This window comes from Rhipicephalus microplus, chromosome 7, assembly GCF_043290135.1.
Source record: "Rhipicephalus microplus isolate Deutch F79 chromosome 7, USDA_Rmic, whole genome shotgun sequence".
Taxonomy (NCBI): Eukaryota; Metazoa; Arthropoda; class Arachnida; order Ixodida; family Ixodidae; genus Rhipicephalus; species Rhipicephalus microplus.
Genome location: NC_134706.1, coordinates 89,916,917 through 89,937,979, shown reverse-complemented (window position 1 = coordinate 89,937,979; position 21,063 = coordinate 89,916,917). Strand labels below are relative to the sequence as shown.

Here is a 21,063-nt window from a genome sequence, read left to right as displayed (position 1 = left end):
TTCGATGCAAGAGTGAAGCCCGAGGGAAGTTTCTCGCTGTACTTCACAAACATTTTAGCGAACGATGCTTGGCGCCTGTCTATAGGCAACAGTGCAAGGTGATGACGGGGAGCACGTGCAAAGTGTCTGATGTGCGTTCTCAGGACTTCTACAGCAATGTGATTTTGTATTGGATAGTCACCAGCAATTGCAATTGTTGCCTCTGCTGACGTAAATCTGGGCACACCAAATCACAATCTAAGTGCTTGGGCTTGTACTGCATGTAAAACGCGAACATTGGTCTTGGAGGTATTGCTAAGCACGGGACAGCTATATCTCAGGAAACCAAGAAACAGGGCTCTACAGTTGCATCATTGCGTCCTCTGACATCTACCACGTCTTTACTTCCAGGAACCTGAACAATTGAGAAATAGCGGTCAGGTGCTTCCTGATATAGGCCACATGCGGACTCCAACAGAGGTCCCCATCAATAATGATGCCCAGAAACCGGTTGGTCCTGGTGTAAAAAAAGGGTCGGCCGCAGAATGAGATGCCATAAGGGGTCATTGCTTTGCGAGTGAAGGCCACCAGTGTGCATTTTTCTGGTGATATGCTGAGAGCTTGTTGTAACAACTAGTTGCTGCTCTTCGAAGCCGAGAACGTATCTGAGGACGTGTGACTGCCGAAGTCCAGACACAGATGTCGTCTGCGTATATTGAGATCTTAATGGTACTTGGCAAGTATTCAGCAAGACAATAAGTGCAAGATTGAATAGCGTCGGGCTAAGAACTCCGCCTTCAGGAACACCCCTGGAAGTATACTGTCGGGTAGTTGGGCCATCTTCTGTTAACACAAAGAATGATCTTGCAGCCAGGTAACTCGAAATCCACCGAAAGACTCGACCACCAATGCCAAACACCACGAAAGTACCCAAAATTGCTTCATGTAGTACATTATCATATGCGCCTTTCACATCTAGAAACAAAGCTGTAGATAGTCGCTTAGGGGATCTTTCGTGCTGAACGTACGTAACTAGATCAACGACATTGTATATGGAAGAGCGGTCGAGTCGGAAACCAGCAATGAAATTCGAATAAATCTTGTAGTATTCAAGATACCCCTCCAGGCGGCCTAGTATCATACTTTCCATTATCTTTCCTACGCAGCTTGTCGGTGCTATTGGGAGGTATGAGGCGAGTTTTATTGAAGACTTGCCCTGCTTCAAGATGGGTACCAAGCGGCTTACTTTCCAGTCGTCAGGAATATTGCCAGCCTGCCAAGAGATGTTGTACATCCTGCCAAGAGATGTTGTAGAGGCTCGGTACAAAGTACTATCTGGACCCGGAGAAGTTGAACGCCTGCAGAGAGCTAGTACCACCTCGAGCTCCTCCATTGTACGAGGGAGGTCCATGTGGTAGTCATGGGAACGAGGAACGTCACCTCTCACTGGAGAATCTGGACGAGTGGCTTGGTTGACGATTTATGCGCAGAAAGTTTCTGCGACATCGATGTCTCGCCGCCCTTGAAAGAGTGCGAGCTCTTTGAATGGAAAACGCTGTTCCGTAGGGTGTTGCAGACCTTGCACAATTTTCTAAATGTATGAGAGTGGCTTGCGAGGGTCTAGTGACTTGTAAAACGTTGTCCATCGTTCCGACAGTAATCTGTTTATGCGACGCTGAATCTCCTTTTGCATCCTCCTGGCTGCCCTAAGATCGTGAATTGATTTTGTGCGCCGATACCGACACTCGACCCGGCGTCAAAGTGCTCGGAGTTGCTCCAACTCTATGTGAAAGTCGTTTCGTGTAGAAGATATCATCACCGTGTGAGCGGCGTTTTGCTTTCTGCTCTTAATTGTTTGCTCTAACCCAGATCGTAGGCCATTGTTGCAAGCATCTTCCATGTCAGAATTGAAGTTGGTTATTTGGACTGCTCGAATGATCGTCCGTGGACCACAGCCAGACAAGCCTTTGATATTAGCGTAGATTGGAATGTGATCACTTCGTCGTGTCTCCACATCTGGAAACCACTTGACGTATCTCAGGAGGTGGTTGGAGGCAAAAGCAAGGTGGAGACAGGTGCCGTATATCACCCCTCGTAGAAAAGTGAGGCTACCGTCGTTCAGGAGAGCAAGGCTATAGTTGTAGGCGATGTTTGCTAACCTGCGTCCTCTTGCATTTGTCCGCGTACTTCCCCATGCGTGATGGTGTGCACTGAAATAACCTATGATGACCCATGGTGCAGGACACGCCCTCAAAATATCCGCTAACCTCCTGGAATCAAGAATTATTCAAAGGGGATATATAAATGCGTATGAGAGTAGACATGAGTTTGTTCTTTTTCACAGTGATGCAGACATACTGATTGTGATTGGGAGGCGCAATTGGTTGCACAACATACGTCATTTCACGACGAACAAAGACGATGATTTTGCTGCACGCACCGTTTGTTGAGGACATGACAGCTTCGTACACCCGAAAGTCTTACTGGTTTCGACAACTTGGGTTCACAAACGACAATGAGTGGAAACACGTGGCTACACAAACTGACGAAAATCTGAAAGGCATGATTTTAGTCCTCTGGCATTTCATTGGATAACGGATGCAGCCTTGACTTTTTTACGAAATGATGAGGTGTGTGTAGCCATCTTTCTAGTTGAGAGATTCAAGCACTAGGCTAATGGCGTCCAATACTTCAAGTGCGTCTTCATGTCGACTAACATCGCTCGGATGGCTTCCATGAGGGAACACAACACCGAGATCACTTGACGATCTGTTTTAGGCAAATCTTCCATGGCTGGAGACGGCTCTGGTGTGGCCGCAACCTGCTGAGATTCCTTGGCAGAAGAGCAGGTCGGGAGCGTGGGCCATTCCTCCAGAGAAGGAGGCTTCTCGGCTTCTTTCGTAGAAGTGGTGGGTCTTTTCGCGGCGCCACTGAGTGAAACCACTAAAGACTGGAGCTAGCCTTTCAGAGATGTGCCTTCTTTCAAGACTTTCGATGATGCCGACGTCGACGTCAACGGCGGACTACTTCGGCTGCCTCACTGTGTGTCGAGATGTCTCGGGCCATTTGTTTGAGAACCGCGCGCTCCTTTGGGATTCGAGGACAGTCTTTCGATGAGGCAGCGTGAAGACCGCTGCAGTTGGTGCGCTTCAGAGTAGTCGCCCTACAGGTGTCTTCGGCATGAGGTTCAGCGCAAAGGGGGCACAGTCGTGAATTGGGGCATATGCCCTTGACGTGTCCTAGCCTGGAGCAATGATGACATAGAAGTGGCTTTTGGATGAATGGTCGAACCGGCTGTCAGAAATGTTCATTTTTAACGTGGAATGGTATGCAATCTCCTTTGACAAACATTTTACGCAGCGCGTATTTCCAAGGCGCCAAACTGGCATATTGACAGTTCCCTAGTTTGCAGGCTTGGTGAGAGTAAACAAGTCAACATTAGGAATGGCAATGTCGATGTCGTAAATTACACCGGCAATCGATTTATCATCTATCGGAATAAATGGGCGAATTTTAATACCTCCTGGCTCCGTCATTTGCTGCAGCTGTCTCAGCACACTCACATCGTGCACGTATAGGGGACGGTATTAAACATCAAGTAAGGAATGTATAGGGGATGTTATTATATCGCCATTTTCAATCAGGCGCTAGGGGTAGGACATTTCTCACCTTACAACTCTGACATTGGTTGTTAATCGAAGGCAATGTCAGCGTCAAAACACACCCTGTAAGTTAGTTGCCAGACACGCATGTCAGTGCCAGATGGTAGTGTGTGAAGAAACTATCCCACTTCTTACCTCACGTATTATTCTAGTGCCTGCAGTGAATTCTTATTCCCCGCACTTATTAAAAAAAAGGGCTCCAACTGTCTAATCGGCCAACTGGACGCCAGATGTCTCATTGTTTTTCTTCAGTTTTCTCTCCTTAGGGATGGGGGGGGGGGGGGATGCAAAAGCGGAAGATAGCTGAGCCGGAGCATTTGTCGAGGAAGTTTAGCCCATAACATCATAAAATACTTCACGTGACAGCGTCTGAAGCTTCAATCTCTGCCGGTCACAAGAAAGGTCAGTGACAACAATGAGCAAATTCTTACAAGAAAAACAACAGCCCCGCCGCGGTGGTCTAGTGGCTAAGATACTCGGCTGCTGACCCGCAGGGTGCGGGTTCGAATCCCGGCTGCGGCGGCTGCATTTCCGATGGAGGCGGAAATGTTGTAGGCCCGTGTGCTCAGATTTGGGTGCACGTTAAAGAACCCCAGGTAGTGTAAATTTCCGGAGCCCTCCACTACGGCGTCCCTCATAATCATATAGTGGTTTTGGGACGTTAACCCCCACATATCAATCAATCAACAAGAAAAACAACAGAAAGAAACCTTATTTTCAAACAATCTAGAAGTAATAAAATAAAAGGTGTAACGCTCTGACGCACCGGCTAAGCAATAGTGTTCGCTGTCCACTATAGTTGAAGTTTTTGTGAAACGCTGTGGTGCATTTTGTGACAGAGAGCTATGTCACCTATAGTGGCCATGTAATGTGTCAAGCGAGAGCACAGTAGCAGAGTTGTTGAGATTCATTAGTTGTCTAATTGGTTCTTCGGTGTGCTGTGCGCGGCAGTGGTCTTTCACTACCCTTTTGAGCTTTCATGTCCCCGGGACGGCTTTGTGCTCTCCCATAGTAGAGTACTTATAGTGCTCTAAATCATTCACCACTTTTTCTAAACACACACAACGCTCTCGTTATGAGATGGTTGAGGCATAAGAGACGGCTCCATGCTCTACCATCGTAGAGTAACAAGTGCTCTAAATCGTTAACAACTTACTCCTAATACATCGTTATACGTACCATTCATTGTTTCATGATATCGCGTTGAGTTCTAGTGTACATGTATGCTAACATAAAATTGCATATTAGAGCAATGATGACTTCACTGCAACGTAGTGATGTTGGTCATGATACAAAGACGTGCCAAAGTGTATGTGCCTTATTACTGAAATTTTATAAAGCCTTTGTGTCCTGTGCATACTGTAAATATTTTTTTTCTGAACAGGACACCTTCAATCAATAGCTCAATGGGTTGCTAGTGTCAGTTACCCAGGATCTGTTTCTTCACATCCACTGCAAAAAGACTTACCACATGATTGCAACATGTCACACAACGTTGTAATATCACCGCCATCCGATAATGAAATAAAGAGCGCTTTATACCCCTGTCACACGTGGCAGCCTAAGTGCACTTTGAGCGAGTGTACTTAGCGTACAAAGTGTCATTTTGGCGGTTCGCTGCTACAAGAGAAACCGAAGTGTACTTTGGAAGTGATGACAGTGGCGATTTTTGGGTTTGTAGAAAAATATATATTTACTACGTTTGCGCCCGTGTCTGATCGTCGAACCACGTTGTCTTCGTGGAAGTAGCACCTGCTGCACACGCCATTCTAAATGACTAGAGAGCGACTCACCTACACATGTGCAAGTGTGCCTGGAAGTAAACAACGTGACAGACACGGCAATGGCACCGTATGTGCTGCCACAACCCCGTAGCGGACGTGGCCGCAAACTGCTTAAAAGAAAGAGGGAGTGGCGAGAGTTTTTGTCGATTTATGACTTGATTTAGTATGTAGCGGAATTCCTTATAACAAAAAAAGTATAAAAATAGTATGAGCGCCACTTTAGGTAACAGTGTATTTCTGTGCGTGCCACTGGTACCGAGGCTACACACTTGGTAGCAGCGAAGTGCGGTTGGGAAATGCACTTGCCGGTAATTGTACTTTTCAGCGAGTGACACTAAACGTGCTCGTGTGACAGCGCTCAAATTACACTCGCGGCTAAGTGTACTCGCTCGAAGTGCACTTAAGTTGCCACGTGTGACAGGGGTATTAGACGCAGTGAAAAATTGTTCGGCCCCAGGACCTGACAGCCTCCCTGCAGATTTTATACTACAGTTTATTTATTTATTTATTTGAAATACCTTACATGGCCACATGGGCACACTGGAAGAGGGGCTTTACAGAAATTTTATACACCAAAGGTATAAACCCAATTCACATGAACAAGCAAAATATGATATGCAAGAACAGAGCATGCAAAATATATAATAGTTACGATCAAAATTCTACAAAACTTGAATGATACAAGAACCAGCAAAAAAGGTAACAATAAAAAGTCAAATGTAGGTTGTGTTGCATATTATAAAACATGATAAAATGCTAACAATATACAAGTGATACAATGAATACTTTGCGTGAAAAAAAAGGAGGGGGAGAATACTACAACTTCTAAGCCATTGCACATGAAACTGTGGAAGCACCCGAGCGAAAGCACTGATTATTACGTGCGATAAGTTAGGCAGAGCATTGTCTGCCGAAGATATGCGCGTTAAAAGATTGCCTAAATTTTGCTGAATTAGTTTCCGTGACTATATCATAAGGTAAGCTGTTCAATAGGCGTCTGTCTCGTGGAAGTGCGGTATAGTTGAATGCGTCAGTGTAACTATAATGTCACGTGAAACTTATAATATTATTTATTCTACCAGATGTGTGTGGTGATGTATGCAGGTCCAACACATGATGGTCAAGCTGGTACACGTACTTATAGAATACTGATAAAAAGGCAATATCACGGCGATCACTTAACAGTTTGAGGGAAAGAGAGAGTTTTATTTGTGTCACACTTGAAGGATAAATACAGTTTTAAGCAATGAAACGCGCGGATCTGTTTTGTATTGATTTTAATGAAGTATTTTGTATTGATTTTAATGAAGTTATAAAATATTTTGATGGGAAGACTGGATAGAAGAAGAAAACTCAAGTTCTGGCCTATCATTGGTCCATTTTTATCACGCGTCATTCGCAAGTGTTTCCGAGATATTACCCTTCCAACCTCTTTCCACACAGGCCGTATAACACTAGTTCCCAAGAAAGACCCAATGTCCACGTGAACAAGAGATTGGCGCCCTGTTACCCTGCCTAATATAGATTACAAGCTCTTGGCCAACATCTTGGTGCACCGAATCACTCCGTCTCTTGCAACATTAATCGCTTCCCACCAAGAAGGTTCTGTTCGGGGCCGAGAAATACACACCCATACGTGGTTAACGCGTGACATTCTTCAGTACACCACTTGCCGATGTTCGCAAGAACTGTCGGTGTCTTTAACTCAGGAGAAAGATTTTGATTTCGTGGAACATGGCTACTTACTAAATGTTTTACATGCATTCGGATTCCCGGATAACTTCATTGACCTCAATGTACACTAATTCAGAAAATACCCTTTATACATATATTTTCGTGAAAGTCCCCCATTTCAAGTCAAGCTTGGGGTCCGTCAAGGGTGTGCCCTTTCCCCAGTTTTATTCAACCGTTGCATTGGGGCCCTTCTGAAGGGCCGTTGAACGTCACCCGCAGGTTCGAGGCTTACCCCTACCTGTTAACACTCAAGTAAAGCTCACTGCATATGCAGATAACATTACTCTATATGTAGACAGTGAACAGTCGCTGCAGCATGCTATTGATACTTTCCATGATTTCGGCATTATCTCTGGTGCAAGATTAAACTTTTCTAAAAGCCGATACTTTTTTAGTGCCGACCCCGACTGTCCTATCAGCATCACGTCGCCTTTACGGTGGTCTCCTAACATTGCAATACAGGGATATACTTCCACTGCATTTGGTGTACAGGACAGCATCTCGTCATCCGTTGTACAAACTCTTCAAAGTGATATGAAAGCAGCAAGGCACTTTGAATTCCTTCTTTAGAAACACCGATACTTATCTGAAATGGTGTACCTCAAAAAGTTTGTTACCTTTGCCATTCTTTTAGGCAGCCGCTCCATGTCTGGAGGAAAGTGCAAAGCTGTATGAGTTCAATTTTTTGGTCTGGTTGAACGCCGATACTTATCTGAAATGGTGTACCTCGAAAAAGTTTGGTACCTTTGCCATTCTGTTAATCTGCCACTCCATGTCTGAAGGAAAGTGCAAAGCTGTATGAGTTCAATTTTTTGGTCTGGTGGCTCAGAATTGTTATCTCATCCGGCGTTAGCTCAACCAGGAGAAAAGATGGTTTTGCACTTTCCGACGTTTCCGTCACGGCTTCTACCTTGCGCCTCCACACTCTATTGTGAATACTAAGCAATGATGGCACGCCCGCTCAGACACTGGCTCGCTAACATCTTGGGTCATCATTACGTGTCTTCCTGTCGGCCAGCCAAATTAACCGAGGTCCCCAATAAACTGAATTACTATCTTCGTATCGAGCCCTTCTGCCATTTCGCCGCTGTTTGGGGGCTACGTGCCCAGAAATAGAGGTGGCTGACTCTAAAGTTGAGGTGTGCGCCACCGCGCCAAACCGCCGCCGCCACCCGTTTTGGCTCACGCTGGTCACGCCGCCACCAAAGTTCTGAGAGAGACCATGCCACCGCCACCTCCGCGAAACAATTACAGCGTGCCACCGTTTGCCTTATTTTAACGTGAGCAACAAATCTGGGCCTAAATTACATTACTTCACCTTATTTTATGCAGCTTTAAAATTGTTAGGAGCAGTTTTTGCGGTGTCTTGACTCCTCTCTTGTTTCCGTGTTTGCATGCCCTGTTTATAGAAGAGCCCTAAAGAAGCTTCTGAAAATACACAATCGAGCGTTGATTGCTCTTCTTTTATTGCTCCTCAACCAAAATAGAAGCCGCGCATGTCTTTTGCTTCACGACCGACTGTGAAGAGATACGTATAGAAGCTGCGTGGCTGAATCTACAGCTGTATATTTCGATTATAAGGGTGCGGTTGCGAGTGTTAGTGCGCGCTATTTCATTGGGCATCAGCGAGCAGCTCATTTACCCTCATACGCCATGATGCCACCGCACAAACACCGCTCTTTTCCTGGAAGCGGCTGTATTCCCATGTACCAGCATTCTGCAGTTTTGCGAATTCAAATGAAAAAGAGTTCGCTGCAGCCTGAGTTCGTTACGAGGCTGCGTGCAGGTTGTGAAACCTGGGTCATCGAACTTGATGCGTTGGAAATCCGCTCTCATATATATCGCTTGCCAAAGAAGTGACCACTGGGGCAGTATATGAAGTTGACGAGGCCATTAACAACTCGGACTTACCAGTCTTGATCAATCCGGCTTCAGGAGATATGGTTATTGCAAGTATATGTCGTATCAAAACATCATAATGCGTAAGGATTAAATTTAAGGGTGAATCACTCTCATCACACGTAACAGTGGGCTGCTTCCGGCACGCAGTTCACCTATGTTTACCAAAGCTGCTTCAGTGCTGGAAATGAATGATGGTAGTTCACGTAAGTGGTGCGTGCACGTACTCTAGCGTCTGTTCTCGATGCAGTGGCACCACAACAGAGACACGTGCCAGGTGACGATACGGAAGTGCTCAAATTGCAATGGGCTACATGATGCCACTTCGAAGGACTGCCCTTTTCTTCGAAGGGAGCTAGCGATACTGAAGAAAAGAGCTCGAGATGACATCTCAAACCGAGAAGCAGCTGCATTGAATACGTGACAATGGCCCCGTCGCCGGTATGGCACCAAGGCCTCCGAAACCTCGTCCCCTCACAAAGCACGTCCAAAAGCACGTGCACCTCTCCCACTCGGGCCAAGCGCTGTTGGTTTAAGAGCAAAGACACTTCTGCTAGCAGTGGAGCTTGCTACCCAGTTCGAACGCAGCCGTCTCAAAGGATAGTGAAGCCTCTATCAGCAGTGCAGGTGACGCATGGCCCGAACTCCCAAACATACATATGCTTGACGAGAGGCATCAGACTTAGACACTGAGGGACACTTCATCGGTACCGCATCACTTGAGGGCCGAAGTAGGACAAGTTATAGGCATGATGCGCACCCTGGTCAGTGAGAGACGCATACACTGACATCTCAAAGCATGTTCCAGCTGCTTGACACCATCACTCCAGTTCTCACAAGCCTTCAGAAGTGTGCTGCTTGAGAATGCAAGCGGCAACATCATGGTACGTTTAACCATCGGAAAGATTTTGGTAGCATGAGACCACACAATCAAGTTACGTAATCCAACGAATGTGCTCTTTGGCCACACAGTGTGCGATGTTAAGCACAGAACTGCTGTTTTGTCGACGGCATCAGTAACTTTTTTTCTTCTCCCTCTCTAGCTTTTATTCTTCTTACACCCTTCCCCAGTGCAAAGTAGCCTATCAGGTTTACCCACGGTCAACCTCCATATCTTTTTTTCACCATTATTCCTCTCTCTCTTTTAGGTCGCCGAAGGGTATTCTGACCGGTTTCCTGAACTGTTGAAGTCATGTGACACCTAGCGTGTTATTCTACAAAATCAGATATATAAACTGTTTTGAACTTACTTAAAATTTATGAGACTTCTGTGCTGGGCACTTTAACCTCATCTTTTGAAGAATTTCAATGTTGAAGCACATTTCGGAATGTAGATCTGCTCCTAACTTTGTGACATTATGCGTGAATGCCTATCAAAGTACGTGCCTGAAAAAATACAATAAATATAACTCATGACCGCCATGGTATCAAAACATATAATTCATCTCACTCGTCATGTAAAGCGGTTACGTTATAATTATCCTTCCAAGTTTACTGATAATGCTTCTTCATTTGTTGCGCTCAAAAGGAAATTAGAAGCTAAAACAAAAGAGGCTAATATTTACTACTTTAGGAACACCTTCGCTATGGTTACGAAAAAAAAACTCATCGAGGAACTTGAGGTTTATTGCTTCTGCAATGTCTATGCCCTTATAGTTTATTCTTGTTTGCTAGTCCTCCTCAAATTGCCCCGCCGTGGTGTTCTAGTGGCTGAAGTACTCGGCTACTGATCCTCAGGTCACGGGATCAACTCCAGGTAGCGACGGCTGCGTTTTCTATGGAGGCAAAAATGCTGTAGGCCCATGTGCTCAGATTTCAGTGCACGTTCAAGAACTCCCGGTGGCCGAAACTTGTAGAGGCGTCTCTAATAATCATATGGTGGTTTTGGAACATTAAACCCTACATATGGATCATCAGTCTTCTACAAATTTGGAAGCTATAGCAGGAACTTCAATAATCACTTCAAATTTGTTTTTTGTACTGATAGCGACATCACTTTTTCATTTCCTGCGGGAATCAAACTACCTGCTCTTTCAGACCTGAGATTAAGCTCTTCTGGAATACATAACCTTCTTGAGGTTTCAAAATGATCTTCCTCGGACAATATTTCAAATATGTTTCTGAAGTGGCTTTAAGAATGGTGCGCCTACTACATTACTGTAATATTAAAGAAAATCAATATTCTCTGCAATAGTGCCCAAGCTGTGGAAATTAGCAAACAACATACCCGTATTTAGGTGCGGAAACAAGCAAGCTATACCTTGCTTCCAGCCAAATTTTAGACCATATAATTAACAAGTGCATTCTAGAATACATAAATGCACACTATATGCTTTCGCTATCACAGCAGGGCTTTCGTGCTGGCTATTCTACTGTTACATAGGTGCTTCAACTGATGCACGTGATTGCTTTTTCTCTTAACGACCGAAAACAGATTGGGGTTATATTTATTGACTATTAGAAGGTCCTTGATATCATTTGCCGTGCTAAGCTTTTAGCTTCTTCCCAATTTTTCAGCGCCAGCAAGCATTTGTAGTGGATAGCAGAATATTTGCTTTCGATCTGAAAACATGTTACGTTTAACCACGCGAAGTCATTTGACATACATGTCCATCAGAAAGGGGCCTCAGGGTTCGGATGGTGATCCGCTTTTTTTCTTACTTATATAGATGACGAAGGAAAGTTTACCGGGGATACTGAAAAATACAATGCATTTAGACGACTGCGCTATCTGTAGAAACAGCTTTCATACTCAAGATCCGGATGAGCTGATTAGTGTGTTTTTTTTTCGTGGTTTGATAACGCGAGTGAAACTTCAAAAAGACTGTATTCAAAACTGCTTCAAATAAGCAACAGTCTCCTCATTTTACGTATACTCATGGTGGTGGAAGTCAAATGGATGTTATGTAGCCTAAAGAGATTAATGTAACTCTCAAAGCCAGTTTTCAATGACACACGCACGTTGAAAAAGAACTGCAAAGGTCTTTGAAAACTTTGGTGTCTGCGACGCAGGTTCAGTAACACGACAAAAGAATGTCTGACAGCGCTTATAGGACTGGATTATGTAATTATTGTTTGGTCGCCGCACTACAAACATAGCATAACTGTGCCAGAATATGTAAAAAAGTAATACCACTTATATTTCATCGTTGAACAGTGTTTATTACGTACTTTGCATTCGAGTGATTGCAAGTGCCTCTCTCGAACATCGGCGCACTTGCAATCGTTCAGTCCCCTGCATAAATAATATAGTTTACACTACGGTTTCAGGTTTCTAGTGCTTACATCCTTCCTTGCATATTCTGCACACCGCACCCAATGATTCGATTCTCTACATATTGTGCTCGTTAGATGAAGTTAGACTTGTTTTCGTTTTCTTTAATTTGTTTTTGCTTTTCTGTAGAACGTGCATTTTTGGAATGAGCTCAATGGGTATTGTAGCAATGAGAAAAAAGAAAGGTGTGAACGTGTACTTTGTTAAATTGTATATTTTCAAGGAGCTGAAAATTCGTAGTTGCACTTGCTTTCTCTAGAAAACGGGCACTACAGTGTTTGTAAATCAATAAGAACAAGGCCTGCTGATGTAACACCGCTGATTCGGCTTCCGGGGAAAGCGATTTTTTTTTTCAAAACTCAAGGGACAAAATTCTACCCCCATAAACTATTAAATCTCGATGTTCGCCTCTTCCATGTTCCACCAGTCAACTCGTTCCTGCGCGTGCTACTGCCATTTTATACCCACAAACTTTTAAATCTCATCTGCCTATCTCACTCTCTGTCTCCATGTAACCCAGTCGCCTTCTCTGGGAATCGCGTCAGTTTCCCTAATGAACAGCGGTTCTGTCTACGTGCTACATTCCCGGCCCATGTTCATTTCCTCTTCATGATGTCAACTATGATATCCCTAACCCCGATTTGCGGCCTCATCCATTTTGCTCTCTTTTTGTCTCTTAAAATTACTACTACAATTTTTCTTTCCATTGCTGACAGAGTCGTCCTCAATTTAAGCTGAACTCTTTTTGTGGGAGTCTCCAGGTCTCTGCTCCGTAGCTAAGTACCGGCAAGATGCAGCTGTTATATAAGTTGCTCTTGCTGGATAGAGGCAGTATACCTGCGAAGATTTGAGATAGCTCGCCAAATGTGCTCCACTTCATTCTTGTTCTTCTAGTTACTTCAATCTCGTGATTTTACTCCTCCGTTATTACCTGTATTACGTAGACATATTCTTTTACAACTTCTAGGGCACTATTACCTATCTAGAAACACTGTTCTCTTCCGAGGTTGTTGTACATTACTTTCGTTTTCTGTGAATTATTTTAAGACCTACCTTTCAGGTCTCCTTGTCTAACTCCGTAACCATCAGTTGCAATTCGTCCCCGGAGTTACTCAGCAATGCAATGTCATCGGTAAAGAGCAGGTTATTAAGGTACTCTCCATTAACTATTATTCCTAACACTTCCCATTTTAGGCCTCTGATAACCGCCTGAAAGCACGCAGCAAATAACCTTGGGGAGATTGTATCTCCCTGCCTTACACTCTTCTTGATTGGAATACCGGTTGCTTTCTATATGACGCACTACGGCACCAGTTCATTCCCTGTAGATCTTACAGGACGTTTATATATTGTTGCACACATAACGACGAACAATTTGATACACTTAGTCTGGTGTCCAGATATAGAGTATAAGAGTTCTCCATAAAAACAAAAACCATCAGTACAAAGGTGCCCCCATGTATGAAGTTGGTCTAGGCTTGATGATTCACCATGCTGAATGAGTTCAAAACATTACGAGCTGGTCATGTAGGGATACTTGATGTCGGTCAGTGGAACCTTGGTTTTCTTGATGGTTTGTCCCGAGCTGAACCTAAGACGGTAGTGAGGACCCCCAGCCTGGTCATTAGTGCCGGAAATAAGTGCTCCTCCAAATGGTTGTTGTCCGACAACAGCTCCAGTCGACTTATCGTTGACGTAGCCACCTGTCATTTTCAGGTACTCGCATGCTGACTTCAGAAACTGTTCGTCCCTCGCAAAGACTGACGCCGTGAGGCCGAAGGGGGCCGTGTCACGCGCCAGGTCAAGGCGTTTGTCGACCTCGCTGTCTGGGTAGACGTATGCTGTGTATGCCGGCCCAAAGGTCTCCTCCTTCATGATCCTGTCATGAGGGTCAGAAGTTTCCAAGATGGTTGGTCGCACAAAGAAGCCCTGGCTATCGTCGGAACCACCACCAGCAAGAACCTTCAGGTCGGAGCTGTTTTTGGCATGCTGCAAGTAACCAGTGATCTTGGAAAAGGCTGCCCTGTCGATGACTGCCGAGGTGAAATTGTCGAACTCCAGACGCGAGCCCAGTTTCATGCTCTTCTCAGCCTCCACCAATTGCTACTTGATCTTGGGCCACAGGCTGCTAGGAACGTACAGCCTCTCCACAGCCGAACACTTCTGGCCACTGTACTCGAAACCAGATCGCGTCGTCTGTGTCACCATGGTGGGGATGTCGGCCGAGGAATGCACAAAGTGGAAGTTCTTGCCACCACACTCTCCTACTAGCCTTGGAAAGTTTGTGTATATGTCTAAGTTCTGGGACACCTGCTTCCATATCGTCCGGAATGTCGCAACGCTGCCCGTGAAATTGACACAGGCAAGGTGTGGAGATGCCGACGCGACGTCTACGAAGGCACGCCCGTCGGAGGGCAGAAAGTTTATGACTCCAGGTGGGAAGCCAGCCTCCTCAAAGATCTTGAAAATGAAGTAGTTCGAGAGGATGGCCGTGTCCGAGTGCTTCCATAGAACAACGTTGCCCATTAATGTTGGTGCTGATGCCATGTTGCCTCCAATGGCTGAGAAGTTGAAAGGAGAAATAGCTGTTGTGAAACCCTCAAGCCCCCGTTGCCGATAGTGGTTCGCGGTGACTTTGGGGTCAGTAGAGTTAGGCTGGTACTTAGTAAGCTTTTTGGCAAAGTAGGCGTTGAATCTCAGGAAATCTGTGAGCTCTGCAGAGTAAATCTCAGCCTGGAAAACAGTCTTTTCCTGTCCCAACATGGTGGCAGCGTTCAGCTTGTACCAGTACTTGTTGCCAACCAGGTCCGATGCGCGGAGAAATAGTTTGACCTTGTCGTTGAGTGGTTTGGCCTCCTACTCCTCGCGGGCCTTGAGGCTAACGCCGATTGCATCTTGGGTCGTCTCCATTGATGCCCAGTAGTACTTTGCCACCTTTTTTGAATGATCAAAAAGCGCAGTGTGGTAACGTGCTTCCGAGGTCATGATCTCCTTGCCACCAACGACGATGGGCACTTCGATGCACGTGTCCTTGAGCTCGTTTAGAGCATCCTGCATTGCCTGTCACTCTTTGCTTCCCTGCAGATTGATCAGCATGGGTTCTTTGACCACGTTGAATTCATCGACATGTTGTGAAAACGTCAGACAGCACACCCTTGATGCAGAGGCTAGTTGCAACCGCTTGTGTGTTTTTGTGAGCCGGTGGATCCGACATCGCTGGAGAACGGTGCATGCCATCGTTAAATGAATGGTTGGGAGTGAGCCAGCGTTCCAGCCACCACGGAAGCACTTTGGATCACGCCTACAGCTCACTGTAGCAGCAACGGGACGAGCGACGGCACGAATTCGTCTGCTTTTAGAACAGGCCCCGTTTCCATTTCTCTTTCAAAGGTAACAATGCACTTTGTCTACGCCCTGATTCCAAAGTGTCTTCATGACTGCTGATATTTCCACTGAATCAAACACCTTCTCGTAATCTATGAAGGCTATGTTTAGCGGTTAGTTGTATTCTGAGCATTTCTCCATTACTTGATTGATAGTATGAGTGTGGTCGATGGGAGTAATAATGTGGGCCGTAGCACTGATTTCACCCCTCTAGAAATGATAGAAGAAGTCAGAAAAGCCTTCAAAGGCACGCAAAGAGGAAAAGCTGCTGGTGAGGATCAGGTAACATCAAATCTGCTGAGAGATAGAGGACATATAGTGTTAGAAAAACTAGCCACCCTATTTACTAGGTGTCTCCTGACGGGAAGAGCACCATAATCTTGGAAGAATGCTAACATTACCTTAACTCATAATAAAGGAGATGACAAGGACTTGAAGAATTACTACGTGACAGCTTGCTCTCCGTCAGACACATGCTTTTTACAAAGGTAATCACCAACAAAATTAGGGCAGCATTATAATTCAATAAACCAAATGGTCAAGCAGGATTTCGAAAAGGCTACTCAGCGATTGAGCACATTCATTGTCTTGCGTATTAGGCTAATGGTGAATACAATGCCACGTAGTCTTGGTACATATATGTGCCAAAGTGTATGTACCCTTATTACTGAAATGTTATAAAATCTTTGTACTCTCTACCTACTGTAAATCAACTTTTTCTAAACAGGAGTGTCACGGGATGGCTTTATGCTCTCCCATAATAGAGTACCAAGTACTCAAAATTGTTACCCACTTTTTTCTAAACAGAGTTTCTTGTATTCTGCCATCTGTTTTGTTACGTCATTTCTTGAGGCCCACGGGATTGCTTTATTCTTTCCCTGAGTAGAGTAGCTCGTAGTCTGAATTGTAAACTTTTTGTAAACCCTATAGGTATCGTGTGGAACTAGACGTCATTAAGACAGCTATGTGACGCAGACGGGATGGCTTTATGCTTCCCATTGTAGAGTACCTTGTACCCTAAATCGTTAGCAACTTTTTCTAAAGAAAGTTATTTCCTAAACTTTTCAAGGTGAACACATTGCCGTTGAAGTGTAGTAGCGCTTGCAGTATTAATTTTTCTCGATGTGGCCTCATGAAGTGTGAAACTAACGGGATGCCTTTAGGCTCTCTCATAGTAGAGTACCAAGTAAACTAAAGCGTTAGTAATTTTTCTTGACATGCAGTTTTTTTTATTCCTTATTAGTTCTGCTGAAAATATCCTTGGGACAGTTTAGGGCTCTCCCATAGCAGAGTGCGAATAGCGCTCTAAAGCGTCCACAATTTATCTAAGGGAAATTCTAAACTCGCGAGGGAATACTGCGCTGTTATAGATCAAGTGGTGTGAGCAGCTAAACAGATTTCGAGGGCTCAAAAGACCTCACATCCGTAATGTATTCGACAAAAATAGAGAACGGATTTTAGTCACTAGCGCCAGAGATGTTGACCTGCTCAGCCATACCGATGAACGGTCTTTTCCGAGGTGGCACTAATCATGCGGCCGCTAATGTCTAGCACATTGGCCACGAAGCTATTCGGTCCTGAAAGAGATTAGTGAGAGAGCTGCGTTTCTCTTCTGCAGCTTACCTCAGGGTGCCCCGCCATGGTGGTCTAGTTGCTAAGGTACTCAGCTGCTGACCCGCAGGTTGCGAGATCAAATTCCGGCATCGGCGGTTGTATTTTCGACGGAAGTGAAAATGCGGTAAGCTTGTGTGCTCAGATTTAAGTGCACTTTAAGGAACCCCTGGTAGTCGAAATTTCTGGAGCCCTCCATTACGGCGTCTCTCATAATCATATGGTTATTTTGGGCCATTTAATTCAAATACCAATCAACCATGGATCAGCTTACTTGAAGGAGAAAAGCTTTCGACGACGTTCCTTTTTTACCCTGGTTATATACTTATTTATATCTCGAGATAGTGTGCGAACAATGATCGTCGATTGTGGAGTATCTGGAAGGGAAACTGCTTTCCCCTTTGTGAGGAGAAAGGTGATGTCTACTCTGGCTGTAATAACCTAGCCCAATTCAGCGCATGAAAGTCTCGTATTCTGTGCAATTTGCTGTGCTTGTATTAGTTCGCCGAGCTTTTCCGGTACAACTTTTAGAAACAGGCCAGAGAACATTTTTCACTCTGTTTATTAAGACCTTCTACTGTGGCCTCTTTGTACTGTGGCCTCTTCTTTTGTGGTCTCTGTACTGTGGCCTCTTTTTAAACCTGTTTGGGTTGAATAGCGTTCCCTTTGTGGAGCTTGGGTATCGAAACAGGTAAAGAGTGAAAAGCTATTGGATGGGCATGTTTAACTGCGGAAGCCTACCACGAAAAAGGGGTCTGCTTCAAAAAGCGCCCACAGAGACGCTCGCTCGTACGCGCTGAGTGCTATATGAACTCTTTCTTGCTCAAGTTCGCCCATAGGTTTCCCACCTCTCTTTCGATCCTAATATGAGACCGATTATTTCTCAGGCTGAAGCTGTTCATCCCAACTTTATTTGAGGCGTTTTTAAGGGGCGAAGCTTCTTATAACGGCACCCGTTCGTCCCTCGTAGCCGTAGTAGTAGTGTGTAACAAGTATTACATTTTGACCTCCAAGGTGGTTCCGGTGAGAGATTTCTTCTGTGCGTTGTGGAACAATAAACGATAGTGCTCAATGTACACGCCAATAGCTGCTAAGGGGGAATGAGAGACCGGAGAATTCGGCTTTTGGTGAACGCGCACGCTGCGATTTTATTATTATTCTACAAGGCACAGAAGACAAGAAAGGGTTTTTGCGTTATACTCGCTGGGCGTAACCTCCTAGGTTTTAGAAAGGTTTAGCGAGTGTGGGCTGCATTGCCATGAATAGAGTGAACTAGTATATACCATGAACTCGAGGTGGTTAAAGGTGCGAAGTAGACACGAAGCGCCAGCCTTACGAAAGTGTGCGTGTGCCTCCTCTCGTTCAGTGCATGGAATGTCCGCTGGATGGTGGTGCTTCTATATGAGGAATATATGATTAAAAGATGCGAGATGCGAGATGCGAGACTTGGAATCTTGAATAGGTGGACGAACGGATACCCAGACAGGTGCATGGACGGACGCACAGATGGCTGCATGGACGGGTGGACGCATGGACGGACGCAGGAGCGGATGCATGGACGAAAGCAAGGACGGACGCACAGATGAACGTGTGGACGTACGAACCGACGCACGCACGGACGGGCGGTTGGACGCACGGGCAGCCACACAGACGCACGGATGGATGGATGGAAGCAAGAACGAATGGACGGACGGATGCTTGGCCCACTATCCATCCTTCACTCCGTGGATATACTGCCATTTTTTTTCTTCAAACTAGCCAAACTAAGAAACCAAAACTATGCTAAATTTCGCGGGTACGTAAAACATGCCTAAGTATCTTGAATTTCTAGAACAGGTAAAATTATAATGGGGCATTTTTTTATTGTAACATAAACTCGAAAGTCTGTTTTTAGTAAGAAATGAGCCAACTATTCGAACTGTGTTAATTAAAGTGAGCCACATTCATTAAACCAGCTCTACGCCAACAAACGCGATCAAGACTACCGACATGGTCACACCCAAAATGTTTGTGTCTTAGTTGCTTTGTTATTGTATTTACGTTTCACAATTATGTTTTCTAGTGCGAGTTGGTACTTACTGAAAGTCGTATATTCATCGACAAAACTCGATTTTAAAGAGTCAGAGGCTGACAGGCCTAGTTCTTTGTGCCTGATTCTTTTTGACTTTAGCGCAACAGCAGTGTCTTCCGTTCACTCCAACGTAGTATGGTTGAAATAAAATATATGTAAATAAAGATATATAATGGGCGTCTATCTATTCCTTAAAAAAAAGTGGTCAGAAGTAGCATGGCATAAAACTAACTTGAACACTTCACAAAGCCTTGAAGAGATGCAAGGAACAAGAAAACATGAATGACAATCCAGAATAGTGCGCATTTTGTTAGAAAGGACAACTTGCTCTTCAAGTCTAGCAATCGCCATTACGCCCATGCTTTAAATCATGGCATCAACGGAAGCAAAAGTATTATGTTACTTCTATCTGAACATATTGCTACACCGTACATTCGAACCGTTTCACTCTTATTTTAAGAGCTCAGTCTAGTACAAATGAAATGTTTCAGTTTACATGAGCCAAATGCTGACAATATTTGGCTATGTAGGTGTTAACCGCAATACAAAGTTGTGATCATTAGGAGAGAGAAAAATACTGCCAGAAGGTTTTTGAGCAAGCCCAACCATATTTTCAGCAGAAAAAAAGTGCATTTTTCTCGGTTTCACTTGAAGTGCATTTGGCTTTTGAAAGAAAAAGACGCCTAATTTATTTTTTACGAATTGATGTGTATTATATTGGGAAATGTGCCAAGCCATCTCGCACTGAATGTGAAACTTTTGAAGTTGCTTGAGGACCCACCACAAAATGTTTTGCAATATTATTGATATTAACACCTCTACACCTTGACTTCTAGGTGTTGCGTAGATTGTTTGTGTAATAAATTTTTTTATTGCGATTCGTAGCTCGAGCAGGCCCTTTGCCAGTGCCGTGGGTTGTAGAACTAGACGAGAAAAAATTGTTGGGCGATGTTTATTCGCATTCGCATTGAAAGATGCCACATGCTCCGCCTCGTAGGCTTCTCCTTCTGACAGTGATCGCGAACTTACAGTCCTATGCATCAGTCTATGCGCGTTTAAATGGCAAAAATATTAGAGAACTTTCAGCAATATAGACAGGGTGGTAGAAATTGTGCTAAAGAAGAAGGCACCGTTCTTTGACAAGTTTCGTTAGAGCCCCAAGCAAGGCTCGCACTGTTAAAAAAACTCAGTGTAAAATCGTTCCTCCAATCTGCTGAACAGCTCCTACTATAGCATATTCATGAATTTTGTAGTACAGAAAGAAGGTGTAAAAACGAAGTTAGGATGATTGTTGAAGCGTGAGGAAGGAGGGAGTGAAACAACTTATTTTGTTCACAAAAGGTGAGAGTTGAATCGACGTCACCTGGCTAAGCACACAAGGCGATGGTGACCAAGAAAAGCGAATATATGCATGGAGTTACTTGCATGGTACAACTACTTATTGTATGACGTAGAAAAGATAGATGAGGGTGAGCAGAATATTTTGATGCTGAGCGAGAAGGAAAGCACGAGGAAAGGGAGAAGTATAGCCTACCTATAACAAGAAATATAAAGGAGAGTGAGCTTGAGGAAGACTTGTACGAAAGTGAGGAGGTGAGGGGAAAAGAAGCTCGTAAAAAGGGCTGGTGTCAATGCTAAGTTAAAGAAGAATATGCAGTAAAAAGA

General features: G+C 44.5%; 1 pseudogene; it reads right to left on the bottom strand.

The window, feature by feature from the left end:
* Positions 1 to 13,844: 13,844 nt before the first annotated feature.
* On the bottom strand, positions 13,845 to 15,399 carry LOC142767816 (delta-1-pyrroline-5-carboxylate dehydrogenase, mitochondrial-like; annotated as a pseudogene).
* Positions 15,400 to 21,063: the final 5,664 nt, after the last annotated feature.